Raw genomic sequence first — 20,330 nt, 5'->3', positions numbered from 1 at the left:
AGCTCCAGGATTTTAAAGTCCACAGCTCCCGCAGGTTGGAGCACCAAAGGCCGACCCCTGGTAAAGGGATCGCCTGCTCGAAGATGTTAAAATCCACAGGCTCTGCAGTTTTCAAGCTCTAGAAGTCCCAAACAAGAGGCCGCCAACTCCAAGATGTTAGACCGCAGTGCAGACGGAAATACGACACGGAAATAGTTGCATCTCCGTCGAGGAAAGAGATAAGAAATGTTTCCCCTGAACCCCCCCCCCACACCACACCACCGCCCCCCACAAATACAAAACTAAAGATAAACTAAAACATACATTTTACAACAAACTAAAAACACAAAAAAAAAGGAAAAAGACAAATACAAACCGTTGGTGAGGCAGCCATCGTACGGCGCCCCCTGGTGGTCCATCCCAGGGGGGACCTCATTGAAACTTACCAAATAGTGTAAGGCCTGGATAGAGTGGATGTGAAGAGGATTTTACCACCAGTGGGAGAGTCTATGACCAGGGGCCATAGCCTCAATAAAAACACACATACCTTTAGATAGGAGATGAGGAGGAATTTCTTTAGTCAGAGGGTAGTGAATCTGTAGAATTCATTGTCACAGACAACTGTGGAGGCGAAGTCATTGGGTATTTTTAAGGTGCAGATTGACAGATTCTGGGGCTATGGGGAGAAGGCTCTTCGGAAAATGGGGTTGATCAGGAAACATATATCAGCCATGACTGATTGGTGGAATAGACTTGATGGGCCAAATGGCCTAATTCTGCTCCTATAACTTATGGCAATGAACATGAATGATTTAGAGGGAGGTGTTGATAGGCTAAGTGAGCATGTAAAAGGCTGGAGTATAATTTGGGAAGTTGTGAAGTTGTTCACTTTGGAAGTAAGAATGATAAAAGACGATCATTATTTAAATGGTAAGAGAAAGCTGCAGCACAAAGTCCTCACATGCGAAGCATGGAATATAAGCACAGATGCAGCAAGCAAATGAGAAGACAGATTCAATTATGGTTTTATTATAAGGAAACTATAAAATTAGGGAAGTCTTGCTACAACTGTACATGCATAGTACTCAAATGGTTTTAATTCCCTTATTTAAGGAGAGATATATCATGAAAGAAAGAGCTGCAGATGCTGGAAAAATCGAAGGTAGACTAAAATGCTGGAGAAACTCAGCAGGTGAGGCAGCATCTATGGAGCCTAGGAATAGGCGATGTTTCGGGTCGAGACCCTTCTTCAGACTCATGATTGTAGTCGGTTTGGAGAAGGTTAACGTGGATGTATTTGGGTATCAACACATTGTGCAATGAGGGAAGGTTAACTGATTGGATATATACACATTGAAGATTATTTGAATGAGATGTGATCTTAAAGAAACATATAGGAGTGTTTTGTTTTAGAGATACAAGCCCACCGAGTCCACACCGACCAGCGATCCCCGCACATTAACACTATCCTACACACAGTAGGGACAATGTTCACTTATACCAAGCCAATTAATCTACAAACCCAAGACCTCGGAGAAACCCCACGCAGGTCACGGGGAGAACGTACAAACTCCATACAGGCAAGCACCCTTAGTCGGGATTGAACCCGTGTCTCCGGCGTTGTAAGGCTGCAACTCTACCACTGCGCCACTGTGTCGGTTAAATGCTGGGAGGATGTTCAGTCTCATGGAACATACTAGGACCAGTGGGCAGAGTCTCAGAATAAGGGGAAACTATTTCAAATTGAAAAAAGAAAAAACAAACTCTTGAAAGATCTGAGTCCTTTGAATTCATTGCCCTCGATATATTTGCAAGCTAATTCCCTGATAATATTTTCAGCTGATGTAGACTTTAATTTAGTCAGAAAATCAAGGGTTTTGGGGAGAGAGGGGGGAGTGGACTTGAAGAAAATTGGATCAGCCACAACCTTATTGAATGTCAGAGTAGCCTCAAGGTGCATATCTCTTATTTACAGTGGAAACCAGTCCAATTATTTGATTAGCTATTGCAAGCAGATTCTAAAATATAAATAATTGTAACAATCTCATCTCACGGGATATTTTTTGCCTAAATCCAGAACTGGAAAAATTAGAAGGCATTCTATACAGGTGCCAAAAACACAAATATCTGGTTCATATCATGTGACCATAGAATTGTTTCACCCTTGGGCTTAGCTATAATTAGATATTTGGCAAAGAGAGTCTATTCCGCCACTTACATAGGCAAATCATTCTACTGAACACAAACGAATGTCTAAAGCTTACAACAGCCACAATAATATTGTGATTCATAGCAGACTGAGGCTTTAGAATAAAATGTAACAAAGGTTCAAAACCAGAGGTTTAAACTCGCACATCTAACATAAATGCAGAAAATCAGCTTCTGGTGAATAATTAAACCTCAAAGAATCAATCTGACATTTTTCCAAATGATTATCAATTGTTTTAGTATTTTGAATATTTATTTAATAGCAGCATAATTCTTCCTTCATCAGATCAAATCCATACAGATGCGAAATTGTAGTATAGAGATACAGCGTGGAAACGGGCCCTTTGGCCCAACCGAGTTCAAGCCAACTAATGATCCCGACACACTAACATTATCCTACACACACTAGGGACAATTTATCATTTTACCATAGCCAATTAATCTACAAACCTGTACGTCTTTAGTGTGTGGGAGGAAATCAGAGCAGGTGGAGAAAACCCACGCACTAATAGGCATAAATTCCCAAGAGCCCAATACGCCCAGCTATAGCAATCAGGACCCAACTAGCAATAGTAGGATTCTGCTATCAAATTCAGCCGAGGCTGGGTGGAACATGTAGTGCGATGTTACACTTATTTTGTTGTTTCTGGCTTGTGGTTCAAAAGGAACAGTGAAAGCTACCAGTAAATCGATGGCAACGTTTGTTTTATCCTACCTGATAATGAACCAGCGCAGCTCCACCTCAGTGTCACAGGACATTGCTGACCCAGTCGCACAAACCCATTCACCTCCGCTCCTGGTGCACGCCTCACTTGCAGGAAGCTTGATGCACACCCACTGCCAGGAGCCAAATTCACAGCAAGTCTCTGCCTGCATCCTACAGTGAGCACTTCAGTTGTGAGACTTTATTTTATGCAGCCGAGGCTGGGTGGAACATCTAGTGCGCATGTTACACTTATTTTGTTGTTTCAGGCTTGTGTTTCAAAAGGAACAGTGAAAGCTACCAGTAAATCGATGGCAACGTTTGTTTTATCCTACCTGATAATGAACCAGCGCAGCTCCACCTCAGTGTCACAGGACATTGCTGACCCAGTCGCACAAACCCATTCACCTCCGCTCCTGGTGCACGCCTCACTTGCAGGAAGCTTGATGCACACCCACTGCCAGGAGCCAAATTCACAGCAAGTCTCTGCCTGCATCCTACAGTGAGCACTTCAGTTGTGAGACTTTACATTCTGCCAATTACTGCCTCTACTGCATTCTTGAACAAGACTGTAGTTCACTCCAGCTTTTTTGTCTCATGCTATGTTACCCTTTTCAACCAGCATCTGCAGTTCCTAAATACAATCCAAAGGATAAACGGTGGTCTCTCTGTCCATCCCAAACATTTCTAAAGAATCTTATCTCAGAGGGTAGCAGCAGCATCTATGGAGCGAATAGAAATATCTGAAGAAGTTTCGGCCCGAAACATCACTATTCTTCCTCCCTCCATAGGTGCTGCCTGCACCCGCTGAGTTTCTCCAGCTTTTTTGTCTATCTTCGGTTTAAACCAGCATCTGCAGTTCCTTCCTACACATAGAACGGTGCTCATAATGTCCATCCCAAACATGATAAACCAGTCCCTCGCCTGCTCACGATCCATGTCCCTCCATATCCATGCACCTCTCTAAATGCCTGTTAAATGCCACTATCACATCTGCCTTCAACACCACTCCTGGCAGCGTGTTCAAAGCACCCACCACTCTCTGTGTAAAAAATAACTTGCTCCACACATCACCTTTAAACTTTGCCCATGCCCTCAATTCTCTGACATTTCGAAGCTGGGGAAAACATTCTGATTATCTTATCTGTCATGTAAATGGTTCTATGCACGAGCCTTCTTGCACCCATACTACACACTCATTAACCCCGCATCCTGACATATACAGGATCCAGGGCCCTCAGTATCTACCCCCGCACTCCTACTTACCAAGGCAAACAATTTAAAATGTGATCCCCATAGTTAAAACACTTTACTTCCTCATCTACTCGAACACCCTTTCCCCAGGCAATACAACTTCCCCTCCCTCAGATCTCCCTCTTCCCGACTCATATCTTCACCCCCTTTACCCCACCATGTTGAAGCATAATGTTCTGCAACTAACTCATCTTTTACGAGATTAGACTCCAGCTCTTCAACTAAATTGTCTAATTTTATAGAAAATAGAATATCGCAGCACAAGAACTGGCACTTCTGCCCACAATGTCTGTGCCGATCATGATACCAAGATCTGCCTGCATATAATCCATAGCCATCCTTTCCCTTCATATCTATATCCCTTTATAAAGTCTCTTCAATGCCATTATTGTATTTACCTCAACCACCACTCCAGGCAACATGTTCCCAGACCATCTGTGTAATCAAACATACCATGTATATGTCCTTGAAACTTTACTGCTCCTCTTCTTGTTATTTGTAATAATATTTGATTTTTCCATCCTGGGAAAAAAGGTTCTGATAGTCAACCTTAACTATGCCTCTCATAATGATATATTTTGTCAGCTGTACCCTACCCATTCCAGAGAAAATAATCTAAGTCTGCCCAACCTCCTCCTGTAGCTAATGCCCCCCTAATAGGCAATAGACAATAGGTGCAGGAGTAGGCCATTTGGCCCTTCGAGCCTGCACCGCCATTCAATGTGATCATGGCTGATCATCCCCAATCAGTACCCCGTTCCTGCCTTCTCCCCATATCCCCTGACTCCGCTGTCTTTAAGAGCCCTATCTAGCTCTTTCTTGAAAGTATCCAGGGAACCAGCCTCCACCACCCTCTGAGGCACAGAATTCCACAGACTCACAACTCTTTGTGAAAAAGTGTTTCCTCATCATTCTAAATGGCTTACCCCTTATTCTTAAACAGTGGCCCCTGGTTCTGGACTCCCCCAACATCGGGAATATGTTTCCTGCCTCTAGCGTGCCCCAACCGTTAATAATCTTATATGTTTCAATAAGATATCCTCTCATCCTTCTAAACTCCAGAGTAATCCATGTACCATACTAGTTAACCTCCTCTGTAACATTTCCAAACCCTCTACGTCCTTCCTGTAATGGGCTAACCAGAACTGCAGCAATATTCCAAATGCAGCCCAACCTAAAAAGTCCTAAAAAGCTGCATCGTGATTTCCCGACTCTTACACTCAATGCTCAAAAGCAAGCATATCATACGACTTATTTATCACTATCTACTTATGTTGCCACTTTCACAGAGTTATGGACTTAGGCCACAAGATATTTTAAAACATCAATACTGTTAAGGGTCATGCTATTAATTATATATATTTCCCCCATTTCATTTGACCTCCCAAATTGCAACACCTCACACTTGCTTGTATTAAACTTCATCTGTCATTTCTCTGCCCATTTCAGTAGCTGGTTTATAGCCCACTGAATACTTTGACAATCCTGCTCATGCTAAACAACCCCAGCAATCTTGGTTTTTGGCTTGGCAATCATTTGCTTTTAAATGATATCTCCATGAAATTCCTGGAAATATCCAGTTCGAGCAATGGTACTATGCAAATGAAAGTTATTTTTGTGCTTGGTAATATCTTTTACACTAACATTCCTGAGCCTTGCGTAACAAGTTGTGCATCAAGTTTTGCAGATTGTATTGAGTGCTATCACATGAGCCGTGACTGAAAGACATATCACGCAATATATACTTAGTTTACCCCTTTCTTCTTAATAGAAATAGATATGTTTTACATTTATCCTTATATAATAACAGCATTTTGCAATCAGAGTGTATTAGGTGTGAACTCTCACTAAGACCTGCTGTAGTCAAGAGTATTTTATTACCACCTATCCCGAAACCGAAATTAAATTCTTACTTGCAGCAGCACAATTAATATGTAAACAAAATTCAGTAGATACCATAATAAACAACACAAAGTTTAATTAATTCAAAAAATAGATTAAAATCATCCCTCACAAATATGGTGTGCCATCAATTCAAAGCTACAAAGCGAAGATTACACCAATAAACATGTATATTACTTTCCTGCCGAGAGCTACTTCTTCACATGTTAACGAAGGGCATCACACATTATCTGGGGTATTTTCATAAAACAAACCTCTAGACTCCCCCTCGAGGTCGCAGCGTGTACTGCAACGCAATTGGGAATGCTTACATGACGTGAAGAGTTAAATAGTTATCCGGACCAAAGCTGCTGCAGATTTATCTCAACTGAAACAAGTCAACATTTGCTTCTATTGCTAAACCAATTTCTTCACCAATGCTTTGTAGACTGCGTTCTGCAGCCACCCCCAATCTCTCTGTAAAAACGACCGGCTCTAATTGTGAGAATTGCCATTATATTCAACCAGCGTGTCATGTTTTGTTTTTATAATTGCATTAATATTCCGTTTACTCCAGTCATGCAACGAGAAAAGTAAGCTTCCGTGTAAGCATTAAAGCGTTACTATTGGGATGAGGATGATTACAAGCACCATAAATTAAAGTAAACACAAGTTCCAGTCTGATTGCCAAAAGTATGGACTAATTGTGAAGTTACTCCGGCATTTTCTGAATGTTATTCTTAAGCAATGAATCCTACCCCGATCTCTTTCTAGGCATCTCCTGTTCTGTATCCGCGTCGATTGGGAACCTAATTCGAGCGTCTAAGTTCCGACCCAAGAGACTTATAGTGGGTGTTCCACGCTGTTTTTCTTTTTAAAGACACACCATTGGCAGCGTACAAATTAGTTAAACACTTCGTTCATGCTTGTCCGCATGTTAATACTTCAAGCTTGGGCAGATTGCAAAGCCAATGGTATTATATTCGCACCAATATTTACATAAAAGTGAAAGTGGCACACAATTGCTATCACTCGCGCAGTTTCCTTTAAATAAACAAATACTTGCATGGATGTATACGGATATTGTAATTTTGGCGCAACCTTAGATCAGATTAAAGTGTTATATGCAGGAATAACCTATTTGTTTCGGTGAAGCGATGTGTTAGCGTTTACTGCAGCGTGTTGTTTTGTTGCACAGAGGACGGACGGGGTGGAAATCCGTTACTGTTTGCTATAGGTCGCTAAAGTCTTGTTCTGCCAGGACAGGCGGAGAATACGGTCTGGGGTCTAAAATAGAAAGGTATGTTACAATCCCGACCGCTTTCAACAGTCAACCCTTGTTTCCTTTCACAAACGCAAAGAAAAAAAAACATAGACACACAACCCGTTTGCCTCACAGTCTGCAGAAAACAGACAAACGATATAATCTGTCCCCTACAAGTCAAACGCCAAACGTGAGGAACCAGCGTGCTTGCAAGTCGGGGGACGAGTTAGTGAACCGCGACTCACTTTGCTAACTGCGGTTATTTTTACAGATGCTAATTCCGCTGCGGAAGATCAGTCAACATACTGTGTATAATATATCAAGACATGGCTTTCGTGGGAGATCCTGGATCTCCGGATAAATCTGGTTTTAGGTGACAGAACAAACAAGTGTGTGTGTGCTGTACTTACCAACCAGAGCAGTACTGGATCCTCAAGGAAGGGGGTTAGGGTGGGGAGAGGGCGGAGAATTTTTGTGCTTCTTTCCAAGTTGATCCCCCTGCCTCGGATGTGGAAATTGATCTGTTTAGAGGATACCGAGTGGGTAATCCAGAACAGAGGCTGCCAGTCAGTCAGCTCGCTGTGCACTCTCGCAATGGGACAGCTCTTGTCGGGCTGCCTGCTTTAAGTTTAGTGTCGGGCGAGTGAGTGATCAGGGCAAGGGCATCATCGTTAACAGCCAAGCCTCCGGCTTCCTGTTACATCACTCTCACCCCGCCTTCAGCTCACCATCAGTCTCCAGCGAGCTGAAACTCGATCTTTGCTCGGGAGCCCCTCTGTATCCAAAATGCAGCTTGCAAACCCTCACCCCACTCGGCTGCCGGAGAAACAAGGCGCCGCGGCAGCATGATCAGCCGCAACAGCGGGTCCCTGCCAATACCCTTCACCCAACACAATTAGCCCTGACCAATGAAAGCCTGCACACAACCGGGCAGAGATTGAGTTGTCCAGAGGGTGCGACATGACTTGGCATCACAGTCGCTCTCACCGGCAGGAAATATTAATTCCAGAGGAAAGGAGAATAACCAGAAAGGCGATATTGCCAGTAGAGAGAGGGAGTCGCCGGCGAGCGTTAACATATAACCATATAACAATTACAGCACGGAAACAGGCCATCTCGGCCCTACAAGTCCGTGCCGACAACTTTTTTTCCCGTAGTCCCACCTGCCTGCACTCATACCATAACCCTCCATTCCATTCTCATCCATATGCCTATCCAATTTATTTTTAAATTATACCAGCGAACCTGCCTCCACCACTTCCACTGGAAGCTCATTCCACACCGCTAGCACTCTCTGAGTAAAGAAGTTCCCCCTCATGCGCTCAACTAGTGAGGGCAAAACAAAAACAAAGTGCTGGAGGACCCAGTGGGTCGGGCAGCATCTGTGTGGGGAAATGAACAAAGTTCGGGCGAGGACCCTTCTTCAGACTCATGAAAGGTCTTTTTCATCAAGATTGCAGCATCTTAAGTCTCCAGATCACCTACTTGGGTTGTTTCATGGGTTATGTTAACCGATGTTCCCGAATGCAATAAGGGGAACAAATGTAGAAACAAAGAACTGCAAGTGCTAGCTCATATCAAAGATAGACACGAAGTGCTGGAGTAACTCAGCGGTCAGGCAGCATCTCTGGAGAAAAAGCTTAGGAGGATCTTTCGGGTTAGGACCCTTCTTCAGACTCATGAAGAGTATTTTTGTTCAAGATTTCGTTGAGTTTAGTTTATTATTTAGTTTATTAATATAGACTATAACATTTATCAGTCTGAAGAAGGGAAAACAACCCATTGTCACAACCCATCTAGTCTCTCCTTATGACTTAGGCTCTCCAATCCTGGCAACATCCGTATGAATCTTTTCTGCACTTTGTCCAGCTTAATGACATTTTTCCTATAGCTTGGTGCTGAGAGCTGCACACAATACTCCAAATGTGATTTTACCAATGTCTCGTACATGACGTCCTAACTCCTGTACTGTACTGACTGATGAAGACTGTAACTTCACCAACCTATCTGCCTGTGTGATCACTTTTAGGGAACAATGTATGTATGCGGCCTAAGTTGCTCTCTCTTCAACAGCACTCCCCAGGGTCCTGCCACTGACTTTGTAGGTATATCCTGGTTTAACTTGCCAAAATGCAACGCTTCACACTTTTAGTTAAATTCCATCTGCCATTTCTTGACTCGCTTTTTCAGTTTTAATCAAAATCCTCTTGTAATCTTAAGCAACCTACACTGTCCAATACACCACCGATATTGACGCCATCCAATAAACTCACCACTCATGCCACCAACATCCACATCATTAATATAGATGACAAACAACAGTGGATCTCTGTTGCACATGGATCTCTGTTGCACATTGCTGGTCATAGGTCTCCAACATGAAGAACAACCCTCCATTACCACCCTACCACCAAGCAAAATAGCCAGTTCACCCTGGATTCCATGATATCTCTGCGGCTGGACTTGTATTCACTGGAATTTAGAAGGATGAGAGGAGATCTTATTGAAACATATAAGATTATTAAGGGATTGGACATGCTGGAGGCAGGAAACATGTTCCCGATGTTGGGGGAGTCCAGTACCAGGGGCCACAGTTTAAGAATAAGGGGTAGGCCATTTAGAACGGAGATGGGGAAAAACATTTTCACCCAGGGAGTTGTGAATCTGTGGAATTCGCTGCCTCAGAAGGCAGTGGGAGCCAATTCTCTGGATGCTTTCAAGAATGAGTTAGAAGGAGCTCTTAAAGATAGCAGAGTAAGGGATATGGGGAGAAGGCAGGAACGGTGTACTGATTGTGGATGATCAACCATGATCACAGTGAATGGAGGTGGTGGCTCGAAGGGCCGAATGGCCTACTACTGCACCGATTGTCTATTGCCTAACCTTGCAGACTAGCCTACCATGCATGACCTTTACAAGGGCCTTGCTAAAGTTCATGTAGACATCTACTCTCCTATCGTTGTCAGTCCACTTGGTCACCTCTTCAAATAACTAAATCAAATTCACAAGATACATTCTCCCACTTCGTGAAGGCCGGAGTGCAGCTGCCAAGAACCACAGCAGCCAGGAATCAGTCAGGAATCCTGGTGACTGCGCAGGACCGGCAGCTTTCCGTAGACCTGGTGAAAGAGCTGAAGTTCCCACAGCACATTGCCACGACCACCCTGAGGCCAGATATCCTCCTGGTCTCAGAGGCGACCAAAAACATCGTCTTGCTGGAACTGACAGTGCCGTGGGAGGACCGTCTGGAGGAGGCCCACGAGAGGAAGATGGCCAAGTATGAAGAGCTGGTCATAGACTGCCGTAAACAGGGCTGGAAGGCAAGGTGTATGCCCATCGAGGTTGGCTGCAGAGGTTTTGCAGGGCAATCGCTCTACAAAGCCTTGAATGCACTGGGCATCAACGGAGTGGCAAGGAGAAGGGCCATCAAGAAAACCGCAGAGGCAATGGAGAAGGCATCAAGATGGCTCTAGATCAGGAGAGGAGGTCCATGGGGAGGAGCGAATGCCACCTGAACACAAGTCGTGGTCTGATCAACCACGGCTGGGTCGCCTGAGTGAGGGTGTCTGATGTTGAAAGACCCGAAACACCCAATGACCCTAGGTTACATCACTGATGATGTGTTCAGGAGCATCTATCGATGTATATGTATCAACCACCTGCAAAGCCATGAATAGGCTATGCATTTCCAAATGAAAGTAGATCTTGTTGCTCAAAACCCCCTCTAGTAACTTTCCCACCACTTCGGTCAGGCTTACCAGCTTGGCTGTGCAGCCCTTCTTAAATAAAGGCACAGCATTAGCAAACCTCCTGTTTTCTGGTTCCTCAATCGAGGCTAAAGACGATATAAATATTTCTCCAAGGTTCTCAGCTATTTCTTCATGAGCCTCCTACAATATCCTTGGATACACATGGTATTACCCTGAGGATTTATCCACCATTATAAGAACACCACTACTCTACTTTCTTAATATGGTCGTATTTCAAGGTATCCATTAATATTTTCATTCCTGAGGTCCCCAGCTTCCATAACATTCTCCACCATATCTATTGACAAGAATTATTTATTTAAGATCTCACACATCTCCTGTGGCTTCACACATAGACAACCATATTGATCCTGAAGTGGAGCTATTCTCGCTTTAGTTTGTCTTTTGCTTGTAATATATATGGGGAATATCTTTCGATTCCCCTTTATCTCATCTGCCATGCTCTTCTTTTGTATTTCCCGATTTCCCTCTCATTTTACACAGTACTATAAACCATGATTCCCACATGTATCACTTCACTGTTTGATAAAGGTGGTACCAGGCTCCCAAGCCAGTGGGCAGTTGTGACACCTTACTGCAGTGCAGTGTTGATGTGGCAACATCACTGCTGGCTGACAGGGGAACAGTACAATTAGGATACTGAGTCTATTGGGCAGTTTCTCTGACAAGGGCCCCCAGTTGGGAAGTTTATAATTTTATACTAACTCCCAGTATATGCACCATTAATTCTGGCATTGTGCAATGTGCTGAAGTAAAGGAACTGCCACTGACTAACCTCTGGAAGGACAGTAAGCCAACAGCACACACCAACCAATTCATGTTTCAGGGTCAATACAATGAGTCTCCACCCTCTCACAGTATCAAAGTAATCTGATCGTATATGTGGTCTGGAACATTCTATAATATCTAAATGTGACAAAAGAAAGCCTAGTGCTTTGGTGCCCAACTCTGATGGTGCTCAATTATGATGGTATTCTCTGCTTTAGTGTAGAACTCTGCTGGTGCCCTTCTCTGCTATTGTCCATCTCTGCTGGTGCTCACGTGTGCTGGTGTCACATCATCTGATGTCCATCTCTGCTGGTGTCCACATCCCCTAATGTACACCCATGCTATTTTGACTTCTGGTGTCTATTTCTGTTGATGTGGATCGCTGCTAGTGTCCATCTCTGCTTGTTGCTATCTCTGCTGAACCCCATCTCTGCTATTGTCCATCTCTGCTGCTGTTCCCATCTGCTGGTGTCCATCTCTGCTGGTCTCTTTCTCTCCTTGCAAAAAGATAACCAAACTGCTGCAAAAAATCCCAACTCAGCGGGTCAGGATTTATGCATCTATGGAGGCAGAGGGTGCTCAATGTTTTGGGTTGAGACATCGCATCATGACTAAATTCCACCATCTGTAGCCTCTTCAGTGGTGGAATTTAGTCTCACTTTCCATTATGACCTCCAGGTTCAGGACAGCTTCTTCCCAATAAACATGAGCCTATTAAACACTAGCAACTCTAACTAAACTCCGAACTACAAACTATCTTGGGCGGACCAGGGAATTAGGGCTTTGTTTTGCACTATAAATATAATTGAACCATTTTTGTTCATTATGTTTTCTATTGAGTACAGTGTTTACAAGCCTGTTGTGCTGCTGCAAGACCTTTAATTGTTCCATTTCATTTCATATGACAATAAAACAGTTGATTCTTGACTTCCTCTTGATCACCATCTTGACCTCACGTCGAAATGCAGATGTACTTTTCTGAGCGTTTAAAGTGTTTTTATCCAAAATCATTTATATGTTCGGGAAAATAAGGACCCATAGTAGGTTGTGCTTGAATTTCTTTAACTCAGTCAGCAGCCCAAGTACATGTGCAATGCCTCAGGTGTGAAAGGCATAATGAAAGGCATAGATAGAGTGGATGTGGAGAGGATGTTTCCACTGGTGGGAGAGTCTAGGACCAGAGGTTATTTAGAATTAAAGGGCATTCTTTTAGAAAGGAGGTGAGGAGGAACTGTCAGGAGGATGGTTAATCTGTTGAACTCATTTCCCCAATGGGCTGTGGGGGCCAAACTCAGTTGATATTGTTAAGGCAGAGATAGACACATTGTTGATTAGAATGGGTGCCAAAGGTTATGGGGAGAAGGAAGGAAAATGGGATTAGGAGTCAGAGATCGGCCATGATTGAATGGTGGAGTAGACTCGATGGGCCGAATGGCCTAGTTTTACTCATATAACTTGTGTGAATTTGTGCAATACGGCAATGCACTGTGATGACTGACCCGCCCGAGCGCTCTGCAGGACGCCCCAGCATTGAGAACAGGTGGAGAAGGGCTCACAGAGCCGCAGCATCAGAACATTACACCAACTATCAGAAGCTAAACGGTTCCTATTCCACAGATACAGGTTTGAGCGGTTCATCTGATCTGTTTGCAGATGTCACCATTTCTGCTGTGAGTTATGATTTCAGCCTCAGAAACAGTTCGACGTGCTGGAAGCTTTCCTGTCGGCAAAGGGTGAAGCTGATTCGGAAACCGCTCGTCTCTCCCCACCTCCTTCCCATCCCACCCTCTCTGCTGTGCCGACTTTCCGCACTGAATGATACACTGGCTTTAAGGAAGCGCTTTGTTTTTCCACAGACGCCGCCCCGGGGACCGCGCAACTCTCTCTACACGGTTCTGCTCTTGTTTAAAGACACAGCGGCCACAGATTCACCATCTGCCGCAGTTTTAAAACTACGCCGGGCATTTCCTTGCACTATTGGGAGCTGGACCGCGGGATAGACATTGTGACACTTGTTCAGAGAAATCTGATTCAACCCTGCAAAATATAATGTGTAGGAACTGCAGATGCTTCGGTTTACACTGAAGATAGACATAAAATGCCGGGGTACTCAGCGGGACAGGCAGCAACCCTGGAGAGAATGTTATGAATGGGTGACGTTTCGAGTCGAGACCCTTCTTCAGACTGCGAGTCAGGGGAGAAGGAGACTATCCCTCTCCCCTGACTCTCAGCCTCGACCCAAAATGTCACCCATTTCTTCTCTCCAGAGATATTACCTGTCTGCAAAATATAATCCATATTCATCCAAACAGTGCCAATATATTGTGTAGGAAGGAACTGCAGATGCTGGTTTACACCCGAAGATAGATACAAAATGCTGGAGTAACTCAGCAGGACAGCCTGAAGAAGGGTCTTGACCCGGAACATCACTTATTCCTTCTCTCCAGAGATGCTGTCTGGCCCGCTGAGTAACTCCAGCACGTTGTGTCTATCTCCAGTGTCAATATATTACTATACAGTCTATTTTACTGACGAATTGCCCAGACTGCATTATAATCTGTTTTTTTCCCCCCAGAAAAGCATTGCATTTAATAGGGAAAATGAATGTGCCGTCGACTGGTTTTAACTGAACAATCCTGTAATAAAGTGGGGCTTGGTAACTTTTGCAGCAGGTGGAAATGCCACTCTACTCCACCGGCCACCGCCTCGCCATCGCACCCAAGCTTCCCACCACTTTGTGGTGACTGGCGCCTCCTAGTGTCGCTAGCCTCCAAGTCTGGGAAGCCACTCTATGTCCAAAGCTCGCCGCACCCCCCTTCTTCCTCGCGGGGTTGTTGTTCAAAATTATCGCGTTAACACGAGGTTTTCGAGGAGACCATCGTCACTTGTTTGAAAGGATTTCAGATTTACCAAGCATCTTGTTTGCTTCGAGTTTGCCATCGACCTCTTGCGAACAGTTGTGTAGGAAGGAACTGCAGTTGCTGGTTTAAACCGAAGATAGACACGAAAAGCTGGAGTAACTCAGCAGGACAGGCAGCATCTTTGGAGAACACGAAACGTCACCTATTCCTTTTCTCCAGAGATGCTGCCTATCGCGCTGAGTTCACGGCCTGTCCCACTTGGGCGTCATTTGCGCCTCATTTAAAAATCCTAAAAATTGGTTGGCAGTTCGTGACACGCGCATGACGCGCGCATGGCACGTGGTGAGGCGCAGTGGCGTATGCAGTGAAGCGCAAATTACGCCCAAGTGGGACAGGCCCTTTACCTCAGTATCTTGTGTCTATCTTGCGAACAGTTAACGAGGACCTGAGTAAAGCATTAACGCTTTTGAAGATGTTTAGATATAATATGGATGGGAGGAGAGGGGTGATTTGATGAGGCTGTGCAGAATTCTTGCGTCCGGATGAGTTGTATTTTGTAGCGTTTTTTACAGCATCATAAAACATAGAGACGGATTGTATCGTGGATTTTTTTCACGCACAAGGTGGTGGATATCATTAGACATAGGAGAAGAATTAGGCCATTCGGCCCATCGAGTCTGCACCATTCGATCACGACTGATATGTTTCTTCCCCTCAACCCCATTCTCCAATCTTCTCCCCGTAACCTTTGACGCACTAATCAAGAACCTATCAATCTCTGCTTTAAAAATATCCAATGTCTTGGCCTCCATAGCCGTCTGTGGCAATGAATTCCACCGATTCACCATCGTCTGGCTAATGAAATTCTTCCTCATCTCCATTCTAAAGATATATCCTTTTATTCTGAGGCTGTGCTCTCTGCTTCTAGACACTCCCACTATTGGAAACACCCTTTCTGCATTCACTATATCCAGGCATCCTACCATTATTTGGTAGGTTTCAATGAGATCCACCCCTCATATCCTTCTAAATTCCAGTGAGTACAGGCGCTCCTCATACCTTAACGCAATCTTTCCTGGGATAATTCCCATAAATCTCCTCTGGATTCTCTCCAACGCCAGCACACTGTTCCTCAGATATGGGGCCCAAAACTGCTCACAGTTTTCCAAATGTGACCTGACCAGCATCTTACAGAATAAAGCCTCTGCATTACATCCTTGCTTTTTATATTCTAGTACTCTCGAAATGAATGCTAACATTGCATTTGCCCCTTTTACTACCATCTCAACCTGCAAATTAACCTTTTGGGAATCCTGCACCAGCACTCCCCAGTCCCTTTACAATTATGATTTCTGAATCCTCTCGCCATTTAGAAAATAGTATATGTTTTTATGAAAGTGCATGACCATACACTTTGCTACACCGTATTCCATTTGCCTTTTTTTTTGCTCACCCTCCCAACCTGTCCAAGTCCTTCTGCAGATTCCCACTGAATGTTCATACAGGAAATTTATGATTGAGAAACAGATCGTTCTTTGACTGATATTAGTCCCCTTCCAAAAGCTCTGACAGTTAAATCCTTACTGAATTAGGGAAGAGAAAGCCATGTAACTGCTTTGCATATCTTTTTTCCTGAATCCATCTTTCACTGAAACCTGGAAATTGACAACCAGACGATTGCCACAATTACACATTGATTTATTGCCAGCGATGACGCGAGTGGTTCTTGCTTTTTTGGTTCAATTTCAAAAGCGTTTATCTCAATCGTTGGGAAATTGACTCTGACAACCATATAACTACGCAGAGGTGAATGTCGTACTGGCTTGGGCATGTACATTTCTTACTAATATGATTGTATTGCACGTATAGTGTCGGCCATTCTCATATTGGTATGCCACATTGGCCTTTATCTGCTTGCTTTTAGAACCGTATATAATTTACCAGCATCTTTGATTACCAAGGCAACCAGCAGAGATCATGTAAAACACATCAGGCTTACTTATCCATGATTTTAGATTACATTTCTCCCTCTCTAGGTCACAGCCTGAAGTTCATACAAATTGGAACGACATGAATGTATAAATCTGAATCTAAATAATTCATTTATTCTGAATATGTGCCAAATGTTGGAGGTGATTGGATTACATTATGCAAAAGATAGAAATATTCCTATTTTTACCAAAATTTACTTAATGCGCACAACTTATTCTGCATGAATTTATTAAAATTTTAAAAAGTTATTAGAGAGTGCCCTCTGGTGTCTAATTATACACAGAGCACTAACGGCAAATGCAATGTGAACTGCATATTCAATGAATGAATTTTAAACCAGGTTCCTGTAATTTACATGCATATAAATGTTAGCAGACTTTAAAAGTTCTAGGTCACAAACTGCATTTCATTGATATTGGATGTCTTACTTCACAAATGTGCTCTGATCAAGAGTCTTTGGCCTTCTCCTTCATCTTGCCAATGGTGTGCGCAGCCTAAAGTTGTAGGACAACTTGTTCCATTTGATCTTATTTGATTGTGCACGCCAGGTTGATTGCATTCGTCGAAACAGGGCGGATCACGTGAAGGTTGCAATCTCCCACCCCAGTCTTTGACCTGATACATTAACTCTGTTCATCTTTCCACAGAACTGTCTGACCTGCTGAATGCTTTCATCATTTTCTGTTTTAATGTTGTTTAATATTGTCAAATACCTACAACCTTTTTCTTATCTGTCAGCTATATTTGATGAATTAATGTGTAGTCACAATGAATACATTTTAAAGCTTGATAGAGGAAAATATCATTTGGCATTGTCATAGTTCGAAACACTTTAAGAAATTCAGACACAATCAAAATGCAACATTATTCAAATACTAAAATCTTTCACTTCATCTGTTCTTTTTGGTTTAAGGAAGGATAATTCTTACTCATAGATGTTCTTCTTTTAAAATGTTCTCTTGATCTAGGGTACACAAATATGCTGGAGAAACTTTGTGTACCTTCGATTTTCCAGCATCTGCAGTTCCTTCTTAAACACTTCTCTTGATCTAGAATCTAACTTCATTTGTGGTGAGGAACCTATCTTGTTGAATCATTACTAAAGGGTGGTAAATCTGTGGATTCTTTTTGCCACAGAAGGCTGTGGAGGCTGTCAGTGAATGTATTTAAAGCAGAGATAAATAGATTCTTGGTTAGCATGGGTGTCAGAGGTTATGGGGAGAAGGCAGGAGTATGGGGTTAGGAGGGAGAGGTACTGTAGATCAGCCATGATTGAATGGATGGAGTAGACTAGATGGTCTGAATGGCCTATTTCTGGTCCAATCACTTATGATCTTATGATTCAACCTGTCAGATGCAATAGATAATGTTTTCCAGTAAAACCAAGAGAATACTATTGAAGAAATATTAAATAATATCTAATGTATTATTTGTGATAACCATAAAACCATAAGACACAGGAGCAGAATTAAGCCATTCGATCTATCGTCTGCTCCGTCAATGAATTATGGTTGATCTTTTTTCCCTCTCAACCCCATTCTCCTGCGTCCTCGCCATAACCTTTGATGCCCTTACTAATCAAGAAGCTATCAATCTCTGCTTTCAACATAAAAAGGCCTCCACAGCCATCTGTGACAATGAATTCCACAGATTCACCACCCTCTGGTTAAAGAAATCCCTCCTGATCTCCATTCTAAATGTATGTCCTTTCATTCTGAGGTTGTGCGAATTCTTGTTCCTTTAATATTTTCAAATACAGCTGACTACTTACTGCATTACTAACTTGGTTGTTTTTTAATTAGAAGGTAATATACATGTAGTTAATAGGGTAGAGCTGTGGTCATGGCACTGTTAGTGTGAGGACCAATTTAGGTGATGTTATTTCTTCTTAACCCTTGAATGAGATGAAGTACATCTTTTCTCCCAGGGTAAGTAAACTGTGGTTCAAAGAATAACATTGTACACTGCAAGTCAATGGTTTTCACATGATTCTGCTTGACACCTGCCAACAAAGCAATAATGCCCAGAATAACCAAAGCTGACCAGAATAGAAAGCATTTTATCAGGATGCATCACAGCTTGGTGCAGCCAAGAAATTGTAGCGAATTGTGGACACAGCCCAGACCTTCACACCAACCAACCTCCTTTTATTGACTCCATTTAGACCTCGGCAAGACCAGCAGCAAAATCAACAATGCCACACCATGGCCACTCCCTCTTCTCTCTTCTCCCATCAGGCAAAAGGCAAAAGTGCGAAAACGCACATCTCCAGATTCAGGGTTAGTTTCTTCCTAGCTGTTATCAGGCAACTGAATCATCCTACCACAACCAGAGAGCAGAGCTAATCTACTATCTACCACCATGGGTTCCGGGAAGATGGCAGCCCTGCAGGCAGTCTGTTAATATTTTTTTTCTTTTTGTTATTTTTTAGTGCGTTAAAAGTTTGTTTTAATGTTCTTTGGTTTGTTTTATGTGGGGGGAGGGGAGAGGGGATCGGGGAAACTTTTTTTCAGGTTATTACCTTCCCGGAGTTGTGATTGATTTTCGGATGACATTCTCTGGGCTCTGCGGCCTACCATCGATGAAGCTGGAGGCCTCCTGGGACTGTCGTGAGCCCCACCGCGGGGCGTGGACTTAACATTGGAGCTGATCCCTTGCCTGGGATCGCGACCTCCATGACCACTGTGTAACCAACACCAAGGGCTCGCAGCCTCGGGTGAGACCGAGTCGGGAGCTCCAACGTTGCGGAAGGTTCGACCAGCCCCGACGCGAGGTTCCATCGCCCGGCGCGAGGGAGCTGACATCCCCCCTGATGCGGGAGCGTATCGCCTCGACGCGGAGGGCCTGAACGCCACTGGCTACAGGTGTTAAGATCATCCCGTCAACGGGGGCTCGAGGCCCACGACCGAGGAAGAACTAAGGAAGTACTTGAACTTTATTTCGCCTTCCATCACAGTGAGGAATGTGTAGCAGTCACTGTGGTGGATGTTCATGTTAAAATGTGTTTTGAGTGATCTGTTGCTTTTAATTGTATGGCTGACCTGGTCAATGAAATTCCTCGTATGTTGCAAACCATATTTGGTGAATAAAGTGTGATTCTGATTCTGATTCTGATTGGTGACCCTCAGACTATCTTTGATTGGACTTTGCTGGTTTTACCTTGCACTAAACACTAAATACACTGTAAATGGCTTGATTGTAATCATGTATTGTCTTTCTGCTGACTGGTTAGCACACCACAAATAGCCTTTCACTTTACCTCAATGCACGTGACAATAAACTAAACTGAAGTGAAATATAAAAACAGTGACAATTTCTACAAGTATTTTAAAAAGTTTTGACAATATGAGCATGGCTCTTGTAGAAAGAGAGCATGGGGAGTTCATAATGAAAAGCAAGGACACAGCATATGTGTGAAGCTGGTAATTTGCAAAAGTACTCACTATGTAGGAGAATTTGCACTATTTCTTAAATAGCTGTAAATCAGGAAATGGAAGGGAGGGAAAATCTCTCGAAAACTACAACATCCCGGGAAACTGACCGAGCAAATTCTTGGAGGCTTGCAAGCTGACAAATTGTGTCCAAGTAAATTTTGTCCTAGACTATTAAGAGGTAGGTCATGGATTGGTTTTATTTTTCCAGAATTCCCC

General features: G+C 43.4%; 1 protein-coding gene across 2 annotated transcripts in view; it reads right to left on the bottom strand.

Annotated features, from left to right (window-relative positions):
* The window catches only part of calcrlb (calcitonin receptor-like b), a 97,597-nt gene extending 89,487 nt beyond the window's left edge, over positions 1-8,110 (bottom strand). The window contains exon 1 of one of the 2 annotated variants that reach the window (XM_055637825.1): positions 7,700-8,110. The gene's annotated coding sequence lies outside the window, so the exon portion shown is untranslated. The remainder of the gene's footprint in view (positions 1-7,699) is intronic. The other variant, XM_055637824.1, reaches the window with a different exon arrangement.
* Between the last annotated feature and the right edge of the window lie 12,220 nt (positions 8,111-20,330).

The sequence above is a fragment of the Leucoraja erinacea genome, chromosome 7 (assembly GCF_028641065.1).
Source record: "Leucoraja erinacea ecotype New England chromosome 7, Leri_hhj_1, whole genome shotgun sequence".
Lineage (NCBI taxonomy): Eukaryota > Metazoa > Chordata > Chondrichthyes > Rajiformes > Rajidae > Leucoraja > Leucoraja erinaceus.
This window is presented reverse-complemented; position numbering and strand designations above follow the sequence as displayed.